The sequence below is a fragment of the Aotus nancymaae genome, unplaced genomic scaffold, assembly GCF_030222135.1.
Source record: "Aotus nancymaae isolate 86718 unplaced genomic scaffold, 86718_ANA_hifiasm-v0.15.2.pri h1tg000007l, whole genome shotgun sequence".
Classification (NCBI taxonomy): Eukaryota; Metazoa; Chordata; class Mammalia; order Primates; family Aotidae; genus Aotus; species Aotus nancymaae.
In genome coordinates this window covers 52,325,105-52,348,181 of record NW_026988418.1, presented here as the reverse complement: position 1 = coordinate 52,348,181, position 23,077 = coordinate 52,325,105, and the positions used below count along the sequence as shown (strand labels likewise).

The 23,077-nt window shown below is 37.5% G+C and overlaps 1 protein-coding gene across 1 annotated transcript in view; it reads right to left on the bottom strand.

Moving 5' to 3' along the window:
* The window catches only part of LRRC8C (leucine rich repeat containing 8 VRAC subunit C), a 99,618-nt gene that overhangs the window by 49,774 nt on the left and 26,767 nt on the right, over window positions 1-23,077 (bottom strand). The gene's annotated exons all lie outside the window — the stretch shown is intronic.

The following is a 23,077-nucleotide window of genomic DNA, read 5'->3' as shown; positions in this document are numbered from 1 at the left end:
TTAAAAATCACATTCATTAATATCACCACTGCTATCATCAGAAAAATGTTTAAGTATTGGGAAGCTGTCAAGCCCATGATAGTGATCACAAGTTTTCCAAAATTCTAATTATCACTTGAAAGTTTGAGTTTTATTGCTGTCAACAAATACTATTAGTTGTTCTCCTTGAAGTGTCAGGATCATGTCATTCGTTTTGAGTATATATATGCCACATACTCGAGTCTCAATAATCAGTTGTTTTATTCAAGTAAAAGTAGTATAATGTGATGAAGTAAGCTCATTCTACTTTCAACTCCATTACAAAACCGCTTTCTCTTGAGACAACCATTGTACTTTGGAATGCAGCTGAAGTGCTTTGTGTATTATCCCCATTTCATCATGTAGTGTATTAATAAAACATGCAGTCAGAGGTTGAGAGTTATTGAAACAATAATTTTTGCTACCTCAATAAGGACAGTAGGTGAACCTGGTTTTTTAATTGCAAGTGTGTACCAGTGAAGAACACAATTCCTTCAGCACAGTCTCATGCCTCTATCTTGAGTAATGTGAAGATGCCTTACTAACAATGGCTTTTGCACCATCAATGAAACAGGCAAAAAAAAAACCCTTAGCATTATAAAATAGTTTTGACCTCATGGTGTCCCTTACAAAGGTCTAGGTTGCCAGATTTCCATGGACCACACTTTGAGAACCACTGAGGCAGAGGGTCACCGTTCCTTTCTTTACCTAAGTCTTGCTTTGAAAAAGCAAAGACCTGGATACTCACAATAGGTGAGGTTCTCTGACTCCTTGACTGAATTGCCTCACAGGCCTCATGCTTTTAATATGGGAAATAAATTCAAACTAAGGCATCTAAGAAATGTAAGTATTATTTATTGCTTCTTAATATTGGCATAGTCTAGATAAGATGGAATATAAGACTTGATAGGGAATCAGCTGGTCAAGATGGCAAAGTTTAGTGCTGCAACACAACTACTATTGCACTTAAACTCTTTTGAGTAAATGTGTATGGGTATGTATGTCTACATGTCTACATATGTATACATGTATCCTACATATAAATATATATATAGATTGATATGGTTTGGCTGTATCCCTACCCAAATCTTGTCTTGGATTGTAGCTCCCATAATCCCCCTGTGTCATGGCAGGGACCTGGTGGGAGGTAATTGAATCATGGGGGAAGGTTTTTCCCATGCTGTTCTCATGATAGTGAATGTCTCATAAGATCTGATGGTTTTATCAAGGGCAGTTCCCCTGCACACACTCTCTTGTCTGCCACCATGTAAGACGTGCCTTTTCTCCTACCTTCCACCATGATTGTGGGGCCTCCCCAGCCATATGGAACTGTGAATCCCTTAAACTTCTTTTTCTTTATGAATTACCCAGTCTCGGGTATGTCTATTAGCAACGTGAGAACAGACTAATACACAGATGTATAATACACACAGATTTTATTAAATTAACGTATTACAAGGCCCCAAACCAACATCTAAAACAGCATTAATCCTTAATGTGTTTGACGCAAAAGATGAGTAAGGGAGGACTTGAATAAAAAACTACAAATCTAAAGAGAGGGTAGGTAGACCCTTTGCTTGCTTAATGAAAACATTTTTTTGTACTCCTCTTTCACAACTTTCAGTTCCTCTGAAAATCCATGCATTCCAGTGACAGCCACACTTGATCAATTTTTCTTTCATTCCCACTGTCACTTCCAAGTGATTTGTGACAATTTCAAGAGTTATCATTTTAAGCTAAGGGAGCTACTTCTGAATAAACTACTGGGTTTAAATAGTTATGCAGCTAAAGATCAATCAGCATAATTTTATTTCTAGTTAAACATTTTTCTTTTTTAGAAATATAAATGATTATCTTTATACCTCCTCCAACCTTGATTTTCAACTTACTACAAAATATTTTAATTTATCTTATTAGTAATGTCTTTGGGAGTATAACATTTTAAATTAAATCAAGAGATTCTGGTATCCTAATTTTAAAAAGGAAAAATATTAAATCTCTGTTTCTGTAACCTTTTGCAGAAATTCATATGCATTTCCTTATTTAAAATTCTTATCATAGGCTGGGTGTGGTGGCTCATACCTGTAATCTCAGCATTTGGGGAGGCCGAGGCAGGTGGATCACACTTGAGGTCAGTAGTTTAAGACTAGCCTGGCCAACATGGTAAAACCCCATCTCTACTAAAAGTACAAACATTAGCCAGATGTGGTAGTGTGTACCTGTAATCCTACCTACTCAGGTGGCTGTGGCAGCAGACTCGCTTGAAGCTGGGAGGCAGAGGTTGCAGTGAGATCGCACCACTGTACTCCAGCCTGGGTGACAGAGTGAGACTCTGTCTCAAAGAAAAAAAAAGAAAAGTATAAAACACCTGACACTAATCAACTACCAAGTCAAATGTCCTGTGGCCATCTCCAGACCAAAAAAAAAAAATTATCAGAAAACTATTTTAAAAACTATTTTAGTGGATCTATATTCAATATAACTTTATTCTCGAAGATATATAATATTTTGGTAAAGAATATTGGTAAAGTTAGGTATAAGTTTATTTATATGGCTCTTCATAAAATAACATGTCCTCATCCCTGCCCAGGATAATTTTAGTATTTCTTGTCTAGAATTAATATCCTAGAATGTATTCTGCTCTGTCAATCCATGACCTAAGCAATATGAAACTTATTCTAGCATGATTCCAACATGACTGCTAACACTCTTCTACGGCTATCAGGTGGGTAGAGCTAACATTTGTTTTGTTCCACATTTTTCTGATATCAGATAAACAACATCATTCAAGGAAACAAGAACCAATTTCAAATGACGGTAGGTATCCTGTCAGTAACCCAGTGAGTGGCCCTGATCAAAATGAATATAAAACAATTTAATAATTCCTGAGCACATGAAATAAGAATTCAACAGAAAAGAAACCCATGTGTGTTGCTCATCTATGTTGTTAAATCCAGTGGTCAGTTCTCATTCCTTATCTTTTTGTTGTTGTTGTTGTTGTTTTTGAAGACAGGGTCTGGCTCTGTCACCCAGACTGGAGTGCAGTGGTGCAATCTTGGCTCACCATAACCTTTACCTCCGGGTTGAAGCGATTCTCAAGTCTTAGCTTCCCGGGTAGCTGGGACTACAGGCGTGCACCACCATGCCTGGCTAATTTTTATATTTTAGTAGAGATGAGGTTTAACCATTGTTGGCCAGGTCTTGAACTTCTAGCCTCAAGTGATCCACCCACCTCGGCCTCCCAAAGTGCTGGGATTACAGGCATAAGCCACTGCACCAGGCCTTTCATTCCTCATCTTCTTATGAGCAACGTTTGACATAATTTGACCATGCCTCTCTTGGCTTTTAAAGGACACCACAACCTTTTGGTTTTCCTTCTACTTCCCTGGATGTTCCTTCATTGTTTCCTCCTCTTCTCCCTGACCTCTTATTTTGGAGCATCCCAATGCTTAGTCTTAGGGCCTTTTGTCTTCTCTAATGCATTCACTCCCCTGGTGATTGCATCTCACCTCAATGTTTCAATACCATCTATATTTAACACTTGACAAATTCATATCTCCATCCAGACTCACAGATCACTACCTACTTGACATCTCCTCTTGGATATCCACTACACACATCAAACTCAGTCTGTCCAAAACCTGCTTTTGTCCCAGTCCCCTATTCCCCATCCCCACAGTAAAGCCCTTCACCACTTAACAGCTTTCCTATTCAGTAAATAGCAACTCTATCTTTCCAGTTGCTTAGGCCACAAATCGTGGAGTCATCTTTTACTGCTTTCTGTCTCATAAAATCACATGCAGTCCGTCAAAAAACACTTATGTATTTTCTTTCTCTCTTCACTCTCTCTTTCTCTCTTTCTTTCTTTCTTCGAAGTTTCACACTTGTTGCCCAGCCTGGAGTGCAACGGTGCCATCTCGGCTCATTGCAACCTTCACCTCCTGAGTTCAAGTGATTCTCCTGCCTCTGCCTCCTGAGTATCTGGGATTACATGCATGCACCAACACGCCTGGCTAATTTTGTATTTTTAGTAAAGATGGGGTTTCTCCATGTTGAACTCCCAACCTCAGGTGATCCACCCGCCACGGCCTCCCAAAGTGCTGGGATTACAGGCGTGAGCCACTGCTCCCAGCCTTGTGTTTCTTAATGTATTATATCTCTACTTCCACAAGAATGCAAGTTTCACAATAGCAGAACTTCACTTTTCAGTTCTAGTGTGTTCATCAATGTATTACAAGTACCCAGAAAATAATGCTTAGCATGTATTAGATACTCAGTGTTTGATGAATAAATGAGCGAATATGTAGTAATTTTAGTTAAGAAAGCAGTATATAATTGCTTTTAGCTTTAGAAATAATAATTGCAAAAAGCAAAGTATATGTCTGAGCACTGTCATGGTAGGAGAATCCCATATGCAGGGGCAGGGCCAGGATATTAGCACAGCTGAAGCCAGTGTGAAGGGCAAAAAAGGTAAGGAACAGAAATGCCGTGATTTTAAATGTATGGGTTCTTTTCAATTGTACCCAAAGGCTCGACAAATCAAAATAAAGTCATCAGGATATGCTGAAAACATCAGTTATAAAACAAATTGCTTTTCCTTTGGCAGTGGAAAGATGGAAATAAAAAGCAGGAGAAAAAAGGCAAAATTTCCCAATTACATAAAAATTATACCTTTCTCCCTTGAGAGAGCATGACTGTAGATTGTGTTTTATTGTACAGTTGTGGCATTCATGACAAAATATTTCTAGAAAAATCCACTGAAGCAGAACATAATTACATGGTTCTGTAGAAATGTATTTAATTAAAAGAGAAATCATAAATGGGTTATATTCAGTCCAGACCCCTTACTTTATGGGTAAAAAACCTGAGCCAAGAGAGATCAGGTGACTTGCCCAAGGAACACAGCTAGTGGTGAACTATAACTTTTAACCAAATCGTTTTCTTTCTCTCTAGAGCTCTTTGCTCATACCACATGATGCTGACTGTCACTGAAAGAAGTTAAAATGTACTAAGAAACAAATAGTTTAAATAGAATATTTGCTGTACTCAAATTTCTCTTTTCATGTTTGTTATTTGATAATATAAAAGAAAAAAGAAACTAACATTAACACATTTAAATGATTCTTAAGATATACTGTCCTCATAGCATCATAAAATGATAGAACTTTTGACTTAAAGGAATCTTAAGAGGTAAGTGGAACTTGCAACCCGATGAATACTTCTATCTTATCTCTTCCTTGGCTATCTCCATGCTACTGTATGTTCCATTAACAGACCAATTACATTATTTGGCAAGTCTTCAAGTTGAGCTTAGCCTATTTTTCTAAGGGTGTTGGTGGGGGTGGCAAAGTACTTCCACCTAGCAATTTTAGTTCTCTCTTACACAATGAAGATATTATTCCTTTGTGATTATACTCTTCACATATTTCAAGAAGAATCCTTTTAATTGTGGGTACGTCAGGCTGTACATTTCAAGGCCTTTGCTTTACATGATAGTTTCCACAGTTATCTATATTATTGTAGTCATAGACCTTTGAATCCACTAAAAATTTATGATCAGTAGCTGCTTTCTTCCTCTCACGAGCATAATTCACTTTCATTCACTCATGTGCTTGCTATAAATTATGAGAGGGAATTGTATGTCAGGCTCTGTGCTAGGTGCTGAGAGAATCCTTCACCCACATGTACACTCATGGGAGAATATTCATTGAAGAAATTCCTATAAAAACATGAATTTGGCCGGGCTCAGTGGCTCAAGCCTGTAATCCCAGCACTTTGGGAGGCCGAGGCGGGTGGATCACGAGGTCAAGAGATCAAGACCATCCTGGTCAACATGGTGAAACCCCGTCTCTACTAAAAATACAAAAAATTAGCTGGGCATAGTGGCGTGTGCCTGTAATCCCAGCTACTCGGGAGGCTGAGGCAGGAGAATTGCCTGAACCCAGGAGGCAGAGGTTGCGGTGAGCCGAGATCGTGCCATTGCACTCCAGCCTGGGTAACAAGAGCGAAACTCCGTCTCAAAAAAAAAAAAAAAAAAAAAACATGAATTGAAATTCCTTTGTAAATGGGATTGATTATTGTTTCCTGTGCCAATGGTGCATTTACAGAGGTTGTTACAGTATTTTTATTTCACCAAGGATAGAATTTATATCTTATCTTTGTATCTTCAAGAAAGCAGCACAGTGTCTTAGAAGCAGCACTCAAACAAATTTGTTATACTGAAATCAACTTATCCATGCTTATCATCCACACGGATAAACACATACCCAATCGAGCATTGTAGTAAGGACCAACTCTTTCAGTATATTATCATCCCCTAGGACAGCCCCTGACATTGCAATAAATAAAGGAGAGACTATTACCGAATAGCTCCATGTTGTAAATAATGATTATTCAAAGAACATCCACTACTGAAGAGAATGTTTGAGATGAGAAAAGAAGTCAGGAATAATTTATAATTTCAAAGTTAAAGATCACTGAATTTTTAATGCACAGTGTTCTGTCACTAGAGCTAAAGAAGATGTGTTGATCAATAATGTCTTGTAAGGTCTTAGCTTATACCCAAGAAAACAGCCAAATGTTGTGACTCCCTTGTCAGAATATAAACCTATTAAGAAACAGGTGATAGAAAACAAATCCAAACATTAAAGTGTTATTAACAAAGTAATGGTTTGGAATAGTGCATTTCTAAATCTTGCTGGGATCTTAAAAGAAAGCTGTAATTTCTTTGGGATTTTTGTCAAATAGCTTCAGCTATATGTATATGATACTAATAATTATTTAATGCCTATTCTGCACAATATAAGTATATTAAAATTCAGAAATCCTTTCTGAAATGAGGCTAAGCTGAGATCTAACATCCCTTTAAAAGCTGTTCACAAAAGATGATAATCAAATCACAGTCATTTCTTACCCTATCTCTGATATTGTGAGTATACCTGCAGTCTCTCTCAGAAATGGCTCGGCTCTCTGCATTTTACTGCCTTCATAGTCACCTCTTCATTCCAGTTTTTTTTCTGTCTCCTTTAAACTAGGAACAGTCTTCCATGAAGTAGTGGGGAGACACCCCCCCACCCCAATCAGATTCTAAACCTTTGAAAAGGCTGTGCGTTTCCCCTTGAACTCTCAATATTGTTGATCTGTGTTTAGACCAGGTTTTCAATCACCTTATCAGTCTCAACATCCAAAAGGTAAGTCAAATTCAACTGGGGAAATCTGTAATGATTGGTTTGAAGATTACTGATCTCTTCCTTCAATGTATATAAAGAGACTGAGGTTTATCTCCAATCCAGTTTTACCCCTTGAACAAAGCAGGCACAGGGTTCTAAGCAGTAGGCACAGCATGAACATATAGTAGAGCCCAGAAAACCCAGGCATGACAGGTGCTGGCGAGGCCATCTGCGGGAATGCTGTTTTCCTTCTGATGAAGGGCAGCAACAGAAGAGGGTGCAGAAGGCAAGAAGACTCCTGCCCTCAAGAACATTAAAACGAAAGTTTCTTGTTTATTTTGTAACTTCTAGGATTTAGAATTATCTGAAAAGGCAAGGGGTCACCTTTTATTTTATGTTCGTTGCTCTGGGGCCTAAAATACTCAAAAAAAGAAAAGAAAAAGAAAAAAACTTTTGAGTGGAACTGTTAATGATGTTATAGGGAGAAGTTGTCTTTTCTGTTCTGACAAGAAATTTAGCTTGTTTTTCAAATACTTTTCATAAACATAGATGGTAGACTGGTACTTACACAAACTGTTAACCAAAAAGTGTGGCAGGGAAGTTAAGCAACTTTCTGTCCAACACTTTTCCACTTTTTTTTAAATAGGGGTAAAATTTAAAATTTTCAGCTATGTTAAATATAAAAACTAGAAAACAAAGTACATTGCTCAGAAACCAAGAGACTGGTGTTCAAAGTGAAAGACTGAAAGACTAACGGGTTTAAAGTATGATCATTTTTATTGTCCTTTCCAATTAAGCTAATTTTACAGGAATCTACCATTTAAAATGTGCCATCTAGGATCAGGGACCATGAAAGATTTGATAATTGCATAAAAACACTAACTGTTGACTAATTATCGTTGGGGCTTATTAAGAAGGCTGCGCTCCATCTAGTGCCAGCTGTTGATTGGTCTTTCCTGTTGGATGAGCTCAGTAAAGTCCGTGATGGAAGGAAAAAATTCAGATCCATCAGCCTCCAGAGAAAATAGCTCTGTAGGAGCATTAAAACTGATATGAATGTACCTAAAAATCAGAGTGTTAGGTTTTGTCTATACAGTTAATGAATATTTAATGCAAGGCTTTGTATCTAAAGGAGAAATAATTGTTGGGTTTGGCTCTACATTTAACATATTGATTTAATGGTCATTTTTTCCAAGTTAGCCATTTTATGAGTTCCCTCTTCTAAGTTTCCTTTTCTCACAGCAGAGCTAAATATCTAATGCAAAGACATTTGATACTCGTAGAGTCACACATTCTAGAAGCTGAGAAAGGGCATGAAAAGTTTCTTCATAGGAAGGCTCTAGGTAGATATAGCCGAACGTTACTGGTCTCTCAAATCTAGGTTGTGCCAAATATCTATATGAAAAAGATTCTTAGAAAACATGAATTATTTAATTAAAATACATTGTTTCTGAAGATAGATACATTATTTAATTTAAAAAGATAAAAAACTTACCCTCCTTCAAAAAGAAATAGTGAAATTAGGTAACACATATTACACGATAACAAAGGCCAACAATCTATGCAGATCCTGAAAAGGCATTACAAAGAAGACATAAATAAGAGTGGCAGGGGCCTTGTGGTACTAATCCTACAACTGGAATGTTCTTTCAATACCCACCCACATTACTTTGTTAACTCCTATGCGTACTGCAGACCTAGGCTCTAGCACCACTTGCTCAGGGAAGCTGTCCCCAGTCTGAGTCTGTCACATCCACAGTTTCAGGCTCTTGTTATGGACATCCCTTGATGACACCTGTCACAGAGGGTGCTTTCCATTCATTTGTGCTCTTGGATTTACACTGGCCTGCCCTAGGCTATAAGTTCCATGAAAGCAGAAATCATTTGTTTTGTTCACCACTGTTTTCCCAACAGTTCAAAGTATTTGGTATGTAGTAGGCACTCAATATAGATTTACTGGGTAAATAAATGAGTAATTACAAAGAAAATTACAAGAATGGTCTAAGTGCAATATCTTGGATTTATTAGCTTGTATCCTCTGTCAGAAAAAAAAAATAGAGGAAAAAATATAAAGCCATCAGCTAACTTAGAACAAGACCAAAAGCAGTGCCAGCTTCATTGACAAATGGTACAGTATTTTGAAATGGCTTACTTGGAGTTGCTATTATTAGTAAGAAAGCTGGCCTGGGGCCAGATGAGGTCTTCCTGAGAAAACCATCTCAAAGATATCTAGAGCCTTGCCAAATATATATTTTTAAATGGTTGAAAAACCTAGAAGACAAGCTATGGAAGTCTAATTATGTATTAACTTGCATGGTGACATCTCAAGCTAATTTCAGAACCGATTTTGCTCAGCAACTTCATCAGGAGGATTAAAAAGGTGGACTGAGGGTGCCTGAAAAGAGCAAAACTGGCTCAAACGTTGTTAACTCTGGAGGTTTAAATACATTAATCACAAATGCTAAAAAAAAATTGCATAGAAAGGTCACAGGAATGCAATTAAAACTTTTGACAAGTAGAAAAAAGTATGGAAGAAAGAAGAAAAAACTTACTTTTAAAAGTCCACCATTTCAGAGAAGAGAGATCTTTGGAAGCTCTGAAAAAAGACTTAGGATGAAGTGGATGATGTTTTGGGCAGTGGAAAATAGGCGCAGGGCCAAGGGAAAAGACAAGGTTTATGAAACAACTATGGGGATGTTTGTTTTTACTTGCTCTTGTAATGTTTGATCTTCTTTTCCGATGACCCATCTTAAAAATTCAACACAGACTAATGTTTTAGAAACCTAAAACATTAGGTAACACAGACATAAATTAAAATTGTTTCTATAAAAATAAATATCCACTCAGCAGAGAAATGGAAATTGGTGGAAAGATAAGTTGGTTCATTTCTATTCAACATCTTTGAATACAAGCAGGACCAGTCTTGGGATTCTTGTGAGAAAGAAGTGGGAGGTAGGGGAATGGGGGTGGAGAAAGTTCTGGGATCTTGATGGTCTTTCCACTTCTGGAGGCTAAATGGATTATCAATGGAGACAGCTACTGGAATACAAAGTTTCCAAAGGACAGATGCAGATGCAGTGTCTTTGAAAGTTTCATAGTCCTAGCACTTACTACAATGCCTGTAACCTTATTAATTCTTTCTGTAAGTAATAGAATAGCTTTATCTGCAAGGTATTGAGCTCATTAATGTGAATAAAGTACTGAGTAAGACAGACATAGTCCCTGTCTTTATGAACCATGCATTATGGTAGAAAGACAGACTAGTAAACAATGACACACAACCATTTAATCACAATTGTGACAAGCATGATAAAGTAGACATTTAGGACAGTCTGACAGTATATATTAGGACCTGAGCTACTGGGGGTTTAGGAAGTGACGCTTACATGGAAATATAAAGTATAGTATAAGTAGTAACAGTTAGCTAGGTAAAATTGGAGGCCAGGGCCAGGAGAACATTCCAGACAGTGAAGAGTCTGCAATGTAATGGCTTTTTTGTTGTTGTTTGTTTTCGCTCTCTTAAAATGTTTCATTTTACTATCCATTACTCATAAATGTTTCATTTCTGTTTATTTTGAATAAGGTTGGACCCTGTCATTTCCTATCTGTAGAGACATAAGGATGGGGTAGCCCGAGCTAGTCCAGATGATCTTAGACAAGGAGGGAAACACATGATATGTTCTTAGATGGAACTGGCAAAAAGTCACCAGACTCACTCACCAAAAATTGTTTTGCATGATATGTGTGAAAATCTACCCATGCTTCTTGTAGACTCACGTAAAGCTTCACAGCTTCACATTGCATCTGGCTGTTAAACGGGAAAACTGCCTTCCAGAATATGCAAACTGACTCTGACTTACACTGGGTCATCCTCCACATAATGCCTCAACATTAATGCCTCAACATAAACATCAATTCCACGTTAAAATCTGGCTCAGTAGCCCATGTTTGTACCAAGCTCACAGAATTCTCATGACAGGCATGGAAGGCTGTTAGAGTCTCACTGGGCCAGTCATCACCAGTCATGGGCTGCTCAACAATCTCCTGAGACTGAACACATGCAGCAACATGAGGGTCAACCATGTCTTTACTCCCCTGAATCTGTCCAATTGTGTGCCAGTCCACCATAACGGCCCCTCACTAAAAATCTATCTAGAATACCTCCTTAGGAACTGACTTCTAAACTACACACAAAGATTGTCTTTGGTCAGAGGATAGCCTTATTTGACCTGTTTTTTACTTTTCTGTTTTTCTTCTTCCCTTCCTTGAATATGCCCTTCCTCTTTCCTTTTCTCCCTTCCTCCTCTCTAGCCTTCTTCCCTCTCTAACCTCTTTCAACACATTTTACCTAACTACTAAGTGCCAAGCACTGGAGCGAGAAGATAAATAAAAAGCTGTAGTAGAATATTTGACTACTTGGGTGGCTGAGGCAGGAGAATCATTTGAGACCAGGAGTTCAAGGATGCAGTGAGCTATGATGGTGCCCATGAACAGCCACTGCACCCCAGCCTGGGTGACAGAGTCAGACTCTATCTGTAAAAAATAGAAAGAAAAAAAAAAGAGAATATGTAGGTAGCAGATCTATAAACAAGAAAACTAAAAAATGTATTATCCCCCCCGTTTTCTTTTTTTTTTTAATTGCATTTTAGGTTTTGGGGTACATGTGAAAAACATGCAAGATTGTTGCATAGGTGCATACGTGGCAGTGTGATTTGCTGCCTTCCTCCCCTTCACCTATATGTGGCATTTCTCCCCATGCTATCTCTCCCCAACTCCCCACCCCCCGCTCTCCCCCCCACTCCCCTCCAACAGACCCCAGTGTATAGTGCTCCCTTCCCTGTGTCCATGTGTCGCCATTGTTCAACACCCGTCTATGGGTGAGAACATGCGATGTTTGATTTTGTGTTCTTCTTTTTTTACTCTTCAGCTCTTTATATTGATTTAAACCCAAAGGGCTTGGATGAGCCAGGCCAGCACAGAAAAGATGCATACCAACTAGCTTTTTAACTCCTGCAGGTGGTTTGCCAAGAGACCTGCCAGAGACAAACAGGGTATAAAACCAAGCATGAGCCTGCCCTGGGATGAAGATATAAAAACAGAAATAAACAGTACCTTCACTTTCACAATCTAAGTTTTAAGATGCAATAGATTCAGATAGATTTTTTTATAAATTCCATGCTGAATAAACTCTTGCAACTTGCTATTCAAAAGCTAAGAACTAAATAGATTGGTATAAGAGACACTTGAATAAACTTCTATATGTTCAGTATTTTCACCCATTATTTCTCAAACTGACACTTTTCTGATGAGAATGTCCACAGCTCTTTTTCAGTCTTCAGCAGGATTTGTAATCCCCCAAATACTTAACCACTACACCAACAATGCATTAGCTGTTATGATTATAGAAAGAAAAGCAGAAAACATATGTTGTAAAGAAAGTAGTTACCAGAATTAAACAAGAAAAAAAAAAAGGCAAGAACATGAATGAGTCAGCATGAGGGTTTAGCAGGCTAAGGGCATCAACTTCAAAGAGAAAATGAAATTATTTGGGTTGCCCTAGTAACACCAAGATAAAATGCGGAAATGAAAATGCAGGGTTTAACACTAAGGAAACCTTCAGCACTAGAGTCCCTCACATCATGGAATGAGCTTTACCATGGCAACATGCAAAAAGCATGTAAACGGATTAAATACAGAAAATATCCAAGAGAGTGAAAGCATGGTATTAATAATAAGGACTAAGCTGATCTAATAAATATCCCAGACCTTTCTTTTCTTTGACTCACAGAATTAAATAAGGGAAATGGTAAAGGGTTTGTAGGGATCAAATGAGATTTCCTTCAGTGATATATAATCTTAAATAATTTAAAAAGTTAAACATTATGGATTATTTCCACCCATTCACTTTTCTACAAATGACACAGAATCTCCATTCATTCTAAAGATCTGGTTTTATTATAGGAAAAGGCAAAAGAAAAAACAAACAAACGTTAAGAAATAGAAACATCTTCTTGGTTACATTTTCCATGTCTGAGCTCTACTTTTTTGGAGGAGATCTGTCATTGATTATGAAGGCAATAAATGACTCCTCTCAAGGGCAATCATATTAATATAGTACTAGAGTATAAAAATAATACTTTAGAATCCTAGTGGTTGGAAGCATGCATTGAAGTCAGGGTACCTCAATCTGAATCCTGGCTCTGTCACTCATAAGCTGGGTGACCACAAGAAACTTACTTAATCCTTCTGTTTCCTATCTTGAAAATAGGGAAAAGAATAGTATCTTGCTTGATAGGATTGCTGGGGAAGCATGTAAGAGCTAACTGTGGCAAATACTAATCGTGGTCCTAGGCAGGAATTAGCACTCAATAGATGACAGCTATTAATATTAGCAAGAGATGACAATCAAATTTGAAAATTATGATAGGGAGTTTACGATATTTAAACATTTTATTTTGGTAAGAGCATAAGATCTACTTGCTTAAAATTGTAAGCATACAATACATTTTGGGTAATTATAGGTACAATGTTGTACAGCAGATCTTTAAAGCTTACTCATGTTGCAAACAGCAACTTTATGACCATTGATTAGTATTAATAGCTCCCCATTTCCCCCTCCCTGCAGCCCCTGGCAACCACTAGTGTTCTCTTTGATTTTATTAATTTGACTATTTTAGATACTTCATATATGGAATCATGCAATGTTTATCTTTCTGTGACTGGCTTATTTGACTTATCATAATGTCCTCATTTATCCTGGCTGTCGCATATGGCAGAATTTCCTGTTTTTATAAGGCTGAAAAGTATTCCATCATGGGTATATTTTCTTTTTCTATTCATCTGTCAATGAACATTTTGGTTGTTTTTACATCTTGGCTATTGTGAATAACGAAGTTTACTTTTAAGAATAAGAATTTCTTGGTGTTTAGAGACTCTATCCTCACTTGAGGTACCACACTAAAATAGAATTCTTTATATAAACAGAAGAAAGAAACTTTAAAAAGTTGTTTTGGTTAAATAGGAAAGAAAAAGTATATAATGTTGTTATGCTTACTAACTGCCAGGCATTAAAAATGTTATCTGTTGAACCTCCATATTAAATCCATGAGGTAGGTATTATCTTTGCTGTACAGAAGAGGAAACATACAAAGAGAGATTAAATAATTTCTCTAAGATTGGAAAGCCTGTGAATGGCAGAGCAAAAATTTCAACTCAGGGCTTTCAGATTCCAGTGTCCAGGCTCATTTCACTTAAAGAGGGAAATTATTTTAGTCTCTATCAATCTCCTTTATGGGAAATTCAGACTTGACATCCATTGGCAAAGGACCTATTTGGAAACTCACCTTTTTCAGTATTGCATTCAGGGCAATCATATTTGTGACTTGAACACTGTAGCCTAAAATCTGACACTGAGAGAAAGCCAGTCTGATGAATGATCTTTTTAGAGGTTATAAAAGATTCAGCTTTTGTCCATGAAGGAGTCACTGGTGTGAAACTTACGCTTCCATAATAAATAGCTAAGACAAAAAAATTTTACCAGAACCACTGAAGCTCTTTTGTGTAGTGCTCTTGGTCATACCTGTTTTTCATTTGATGCTAAATCAAATGAAAAACAGGTAGAGAATGCAGTCCCCAAATATTGCACTGTTCCAGTCTCCTTTAGAGGAATTTGTATGTGATTTCCAGGAACCTGGTGCAGCAAAACAGCAAGAACCTTCTGTAGTGAGAATTTGAATATTGGGAAACATATACCAAATTGAAACAGAAGGACAGTGACTTCTTACTTCCTTTTCATTGTTCAACTTAATGTAGTCAAGATACTTAACTATTTAACCATCTCTTATCCCTAGAAATTTATCAGGATCCTCCCTTCCCTGATGTTTCAGCTAAGTGTTTTGCTTTATTGTAGATATGCCAACAAAGAACATTCATTTTTCTACGACTGGTTCAAATGCTCACTATTTTTTAAAATTATTATTATGACTTTGTACTTCTGGCTTCTGTACCCAGGTCCCACAATGTTTCCAGATGCAGAAAATGGAAAATACTTTAGGTAAATGTTATGTAAAATATTCTCATGGGTACCTAAAGTCTCTTTCTAATCCATGGGTTGACAGCCTGAATATTGCCAACTAACTCACTCTTGATGTTAAGGGATATCAAAACAGCAAATCACTTAAAAATTTTAGCTCTTTTTAAGGGAATATGGCTTATGATGTGATTTCCCAGCAACCTGAGTTCCAAGGCTCCAATGCCCTCAGCTTAGATTTTCCTCATCCTATCAAACACTGCCCTGCAGGTAACTATTATTGCTTTGCTTTGTATTTTACTTTAATTTCTTCCTTCCACTGCCCACGTTTCCTTCTTCAGTTCTTCCCAATATAAGTAACTCATGCACTGGCTGATGGATTGGGTGTGAGATTTGAGAAAGAAGAATCAATATGAGTCCAAGATTTTTAAGTTGAAAAGCTGAAATAATGGAATTGCCATTTAATAAAGGGAGTAAGAGGCTACAGAAAGAGTAGGTTTAGCAAGCGGGATAAGGAGTTTGGATAGAGATATCTGAAATCTGAGATGTCTACTAGATATCCAAGTAGAGGGGCTCCACAAACAGCTGGATACAGTAGACTAGAGATAGGAAAGATCTGGGATATACATAGAAGTTTGGGAGTCAGTAGGGTTATAAAAAGTGGTAGGATGAAACCACCTAGGGAGTATATAGAGAAGGAAAAACTATCCAAGCACTTCCTGCAGAAAGGAGCATTCTGCCACCAGATATTGGCATGAATATTGTTTTCTCATTTCCTTCAGGTCTCTGCACATATATCATTATTGGAGACACCTTTTCTGGCCACCTATTGAAAATATTAATACAATTCACTAGCAGCAAGAGCATGCCATCCCAGCACTCCCTTTTTCATTCCCTAAGTGCTTTCCTCAATAGCATTATCTTTATCAGATGTACTATACAGGTATCATTTATTTATTTGTATGTCTATCTCTCCACTGCATCATAGGGTAAGCTCCCTAAGAAATGGGGATTTTGTTTTGTTCACTTCCATCTCTCACTGCCTAGAACAGTACCTGGCATATAAAAAGTACTCAATAAGTAATTGCTGAATCAATGAAATGAGAAATGAGCATCTACTTAATCTGAAATTATCCAGTTATTAAAAATGAATAACAGAAATGTTTATGGGACTACCAAAAATTAGAGTAGGGTGCATTTAGTTTTGGGAAAGAGAACACCAGATTTGTTTTGTACCACTTTGCATTTTCTCATGACACTTGCCCTCTGTTTAGGGGCAAAGAGGAAGCAAAGAAGTCATAAGAGGCCACCTAAGAGATCTGCATGAAGCTGGAAAAGGAAGATTCTATCTTATTTAGAGAGTTGGGAGAAGGAACAAAGGAGAGGAATGGGACAAAAGGTTCCCTGGGCCTCATTTGTTTTGAACCATGGGCTCCTTTACAGTATTATTAACAGTATCATGTTTTTCCCTCTACCCGCATTGCCAGCCTCTGTCAACTTCCAGGGACCTACCATGGAATAAGGTAAAGACTGCCAGAAGGGAATAAAAGTGTTTATTAAGCAACAGCAGAGTTCAATAGTGATCATTGATCATTTGGGTCAAAATGCAGTCATATATTGATTAACAATGGATATATGTTCTGAGAAATGCATCAGCATCACTGGGCAGTTTTGTCGTGTGAACGTCATAGAGTGTACTGTTACAAACCTAGACGGTATAGCCTACTACACACTTGGGCTATATGCTTTGGCCTCTTGCTTCCTAGGCTATAAATCTGTACAGCATTTTACTGTACTAAATCCTGTAGGTAACTGCAACACAATAGTAAGTATTTGTGTATCTAAATACAGAAAAAGTATTTGTGTATTTAAATATAGAAAAATATTTTATATATAAAAATTTAATATATAATATTAAAAATAGAAAATATTTTTAATCTTTCATACAATTAAAATGTATGAAAGATTAAAAATAGTACACCTGCATAGGGTACTTACTACGAATGGAGTTTGCAGGACTGGACGTTACTCTGGATGAGTCAGCAAGTAAGTGGTGAGTGAATGTGAAGGCCTAGGACGTTACTTTGCACTGCTGTAGACTTTATAAACACTGTACACTTAGGCTACACTAAATTCATAAACAAATATTTTTCTTTCTTTAATAATAAACTGGCTACTGCAACTTTTTTACTTCATAAATATTCTTTTTAACTTTTGGACTCATAATAACATTTGGCTTAAAACACAAATACATTTTATAGCTGCACAAAAATATTTTTTGTTCCTTATTCTATAAGCTTTTTGTTATTAAATTATTATTTTTTGCTTTTTAAACTTTTAAACTAAAAATGAAGACACCAATATGTATATTGACCTAGGCCTACACAGGGTCAAGAACATCAAGGTCACTGTCTTCCTCCTTCGCATAGTATCCCACCTGATGGTCTTCAGGGACATAATAACAATAACAGACATGGAACTCTCATCTCCTATGAGAACAATAACTTCCTCTGGAATACCTCCTACAGGACCCACTTGAGGCTGTTTTACAGTTAACTTTTTAAAAAATATAAGTACAAGAGTATACTCTAAAATAATGATAAAAATTATAATACAGTAAATACATAAACCATTATCGTGGTTGTTTATCATTATCAAGAATTATATCCTACGTGTAATTGTATATGCTATACTTTTACATGACTGGCAATGCAGCTGGTTTGTTTACAACAGCATTACCACCACCATGTGAGTGATGTGCTGTGCTACAACATTATGATGACTATGAGGTGATGGGAATTTTTCAGCTTCATCACAATCCTATGGGACCACCACTGTATATGCCATCCGTGGCTGACTGAAATGTCAATACATGGTGCATGATTGTACTCAATGGCAAGTGATCAGGAATGCACCAGCACTGTAAAATGGGAGCGTGAGAGCTGTGGGAAGCGATGATGGGCCAGAAGCGGGGCAAGTCAGCAATCATGCTATTCTTAAGACAACACAATACTAATCTGTGGTATTGAAGAGTCAGACAGTTAACCTTTTGCTATAGCTAGCATTATTCAGATCCCTTACTGGAGTTTAGGGCTGTATTTTAAGAGGAATATAGAAAAATATTACATAGACATTTATTTAAGGGCTAAAAATTTTACCTACAAAAATATATTTAGATTCCAACAATTTCTGACCCATCTTAGCTATTGCCCTGATCCAAGCCGCCATCATCTCTCAATTAGATTACTACAATATCTTCCTGACTAGTCTCTCCACTTCTACCAATGAACCCCATAGAGTCGTCTCAAGTTAGCAACCAGAATGATCCTGGGTTTCTTCTCCGTTCAAAATCCTCTAATAAATCATCTCACTCAGTGAAAAAGCCAAAATCTTTACTAAAGTCCTAAAAGGCCCTCTGTAATCTATCTCCCACCCCACACCAGTCTCATAAGCCCTCTTCTACACACTCACTTTGCTCTAGCCACACTGGGCCTTTAGCACAAGCTTGTCTAATCTGCAGCCTGTAGACCACATGTGGCCCAGGATGGCTTTGAATATGACCCAAAAGAAATTTGTAAGCTTTCCTAAAACATAAGAGATTTTGTGATTTTTTTTTTTTTTTTTTTAGCTCATCAGCTATCGTTAGTGTATTTTATGTGTGGCCCAAGACAATTATTCTTCCGCTGTGGCCCAGGGAGGCCAAAAGATTGGACACCTCTATTGCAGTGGTTTCTTGACACCCCAGGTTCATTCCTGCTTTTGCATGTGCAGCACTTCTGCCTGGAATTCTCATCTTCTTGGTATCTGCAGGGCTCAATCCTTCACCTTCTTTAGGCCTTACTGAAACTTACCCAATTTCAACCACTTTTTACCATTTCTATCACTACCCCTCTGGTCTGAGCCTTCACCCTCTTGTTTGGATGATACTGCAAAGCCGACTTAATATCCCACCCTATCTCAGCCATACCACTCCCTTTCCTCCTGCCTTGTCTTATTTTTCTCCATAGCACTTAACACCTTTGAACATACTATGTATATTTTATCTAATTATGCATTTTCTTTTCTGTCTTTTTCCATTTGAATGCAAGTCTCATGAGGGCAGAAATTTTTGCCCAATTTGGAAAATATTTTGTCCTAATGCCCAGAAGAGTACCTGGCCCATATTTGTCACTCAATAGATATCTGTTAATTAAAAGAGTAAAGTAGTAGAAACGGAACCTATAAAGAAACAGTAGGGAGACACTACTTAGCCCAGAGGCTGGTGGCTAAGCTGGTTCTCTCCTTTCTTGTCGGAGGTCTCTGCCAAAAGCATTCTCCACCAGATCATCATTCAGTCCAAGAAGCAGCCAAGCTTGATCTCCCTCTTTGTATTTATTGGAGCTGGAGGTACTAGAGCAGCCCGCTATTTCTTGTGTCTGGCACTGTTCGATCCAGATGTTAGTTGGGACAGAAAAAATAACCCAGAGCTCTGTAACAAACTGGGTCTCAATGATCAATACAAGTTCTACTCAGTGAATGTGGACAGCAAACTGACGAAAGTAGGTCTAGATTTCTAACGGAAATGTTTCACTATAAAGCTGCTTTAGAATGAAGGTCTTCCAGAAGCCATCCACACAATTTTCCACTTAACCAAGAAATATTTCTTCCCTAAATGCAAAAAATCATGTTGATAAAATCTATTGGTGATTACACTATTAGTAAATAATGGAAATTTGGAAAAAAAAAAAAAAAAGAAACACAACACAAATTGAGAGAAGCAAAGGAATACAAAAGGCTACAGAGAAGTCCAGAGCGTGGATGTCCATGTTTAGACTGCAGTGCCAAGAACAAAATGCTTCAGCTCTGCACATTACAGGCTTTCAACTGCTGCATGAGAGATTTAGGAAGAAACAACCCATTGTTAAACGACCAAATAAATGGTTGTAGGACAAAATCGGAGGGTTGGTCATGCCAAAGAGATGTGAAAAATAGGACAGTGCATCATGTTTTGATGGTGAGCCTGCTGTCTGGAGTCAGGATGCTGGATGAGAAAGGTTCTGTTGCTCCACTAGGAGCTTCAGATGAGTATTTCTCCAGAAGCCAACATTACTTACTGAAACGCAGAAAATGCACGCTTTCGAAGGGAAAACACATGGACTAGTATTAAGTTAATAACTTCTGATTGGAAAACCTGCTGACAGAATTTGCCTGAGCTAGTCTCCCGAAAATTATTAGAGAACACCTGGGGGAAAATAAAACCTAGGATGGGGAGGAAGAGTGGCTCGCAACCTTGACTACACATTGGAATCACCTGGAGTTTTGCAAACACTGATGCCTGGGTGCAGTTAAATCAGAACCCCGGGTGGGGGGCCTAGGCATGAGGTTTTTTTTTCAAAGGTCATCAAGTGATTCCAACATGTAGCCGAGGTTGAGACCTATTCTCCAGAAACATCTGTTTCTTCTGTTTGTGATAAAAAGTAGAGCTATGCACTAAGTGAGGTCTTAGGGAAAAACTAGAGCTTTATCTGGGCCTACCAAAGGCAAGGTTTGCTCACTTAAAATGATTTCAGTACTCTATTAATTTATATTTTAATATCACATCTTTGGTTAATACTTACCTGGACACCACCCCTTCCCAGATCACCACGTCAGGACTGTCAGGCTTCCCCACACAGCCCACCCTCTCTCAGGAAGAGCATGCTGCTTGTACAATATTTGAAGGGGTCTCAGACCATGGCTGCAGTGTCCTATTTTGGAAGCCTGTGGCTGAGTATTTTCATAAGCACTCCAAAATCAACACTTTCCTACTTGCTCTGTTCACTCCTTTGCTCCCCTGGGTTATTTATATTCTCAACTATTTCCACTCCCACACTGTAAATTCTGTAAGGGCAGAGACCAGGTTGCTCATTTTGGCATGCCCAGCCCCTGACCTAGTTGACTGAGGAGTAACAGTTTTGCATGACACAGAGCTATGTACATGTGTACATAGCTCCACATGTACAGCAATGATTTACCCCTCAGAACAGTTTCTCAATGTAGATGATGCTTTGAACATTAAAACTGTAGTTCTCATGGGGTCCATGTTTATAAGTGTTTTATTTTAGAGTAATAGTTCGTTACCATTTTATTGACAGTTTTATTAACAGCAACAGTTAATTACTGTTACTATAAAATGAACTTCTCTTTATGTATAAAGGAAAACCCCACATCCATCATAACATGAGCTAAGGTTTACTATGTACCTAGAAGTGTCAAGCACATCACACATATTACATTACTTAACCCCCAAATATCTCTGGGCTCCAGGTACTATAAGCCTACTCTTACTGAAGAAATGGAGGCTTAGGAAGGTCAACATCCTGCCTGGGGTTATACAGCGGTAAGGAGAGGGGCCCTGTGTATAACCCAGGTAATATGTTTTTAGAACCGGTTAATCTAAGTCACTAAACCTAACATTCCATAGACAACAGAACAAAACAGAATTGAAAATGGAGTTGAATTCCTTCTTGAATGAATTTAGGAATTAGTTAATAGGAAAGGGTATTTTCCTTTACAGAAGTGTTTCATAAAAACTGGGATAGCGGGGCTTGGTGACACAGTCTAGCTACTTGGGAGGCTAAAGTGGGAGAAGTGCTTGAGCACTGGAGTTTTGAGACCAGCCTGGGAAACATAGTAAGACTTCATCACAGACAGACAGACAGACACACACCCACATACACGAGAAGAGACTACCTAAAATTTCCTATTAACTCACATTATAATATCAGAGACACTTTTAAATGTATATCGTACTTAGAGTGTAATATATACATACATACTCAGATACATTTTCTTCTTTTAAATTTGTTTGCTTTTCTACTACCTGTGGCTAATTCTTTGGCTATAAATTTTTTAGCTCTACAGCCTTTTGGTCAGGCACTTATAACTTTAAAGAATTTAAAGAGTGGAATCTACACTTCACCCAATAGCTAAATAGGAGTACAGGTAGTCCATTTCCCTGTGAGAAATATGCCCATTTTCAGCATATGGTACATACATATTTTCAAGAAACATTTTATACTTTACCATTCAAAATGAAAAATAATGATACACAAGTTAAATTTTATATCAATTGTTCAATTTTGGAAAGATAATGAGGATTTCCTTTATTCTGTTCATAGGTGATTCTGATATAAAAACAGAAATGATACTTAGGTATAATCTTCCTTAAAATGAGGACATAGCTGCTTATTTTTAAAATTTAGTGTTCTACCACCTTCCCCACTTCCACTACATAAAATGCCTTAGAGTATGAGATGTTGAGATATGAATAATTACTATTTTAAAACCTGACTGAGCCTCAGAATTTTTAAAGACCTTTTCAGATTATATTCTAAAAACATATTTTCAAACAGGCTTCATTCCAGGTTTCCAACCAAACACACCCAAATTTGTCAATTAATATTTCAGACCCTAAGACTGTTTTCAAATGCTATACTTAACACTGCTAATGATGATCACCCAAATAATTTTGATTCAGTTTGAATATGTCAACAGGAAGAGGTCTGGCAGAAATATAAAAGTTCTATGCAAAGTCATTCTGAGACTCAAACAACTCCAATACCAGAAACATTAGTTAAACCAAACAGTAGTGTGGCCAAAGAACATCAAGGAAAACTGCTGTTTTCAAGATTTGTGGTTTCCTTATAAAAGGAACCTATTCTGCTCTTGGATGTGGCACAAGGGGGCTTTTTGAAAGCACAGTATATTTCAATTAAAAAAAAAATCTTAGTCCAGCTGAGTAAATGTAAAGTTACATACAGTCAGTCATACACTCACATTCCTGAGATCCTCTGGAAGCAAATCTGCTGCTTGACATTAATAACACATCTTATCGACTATG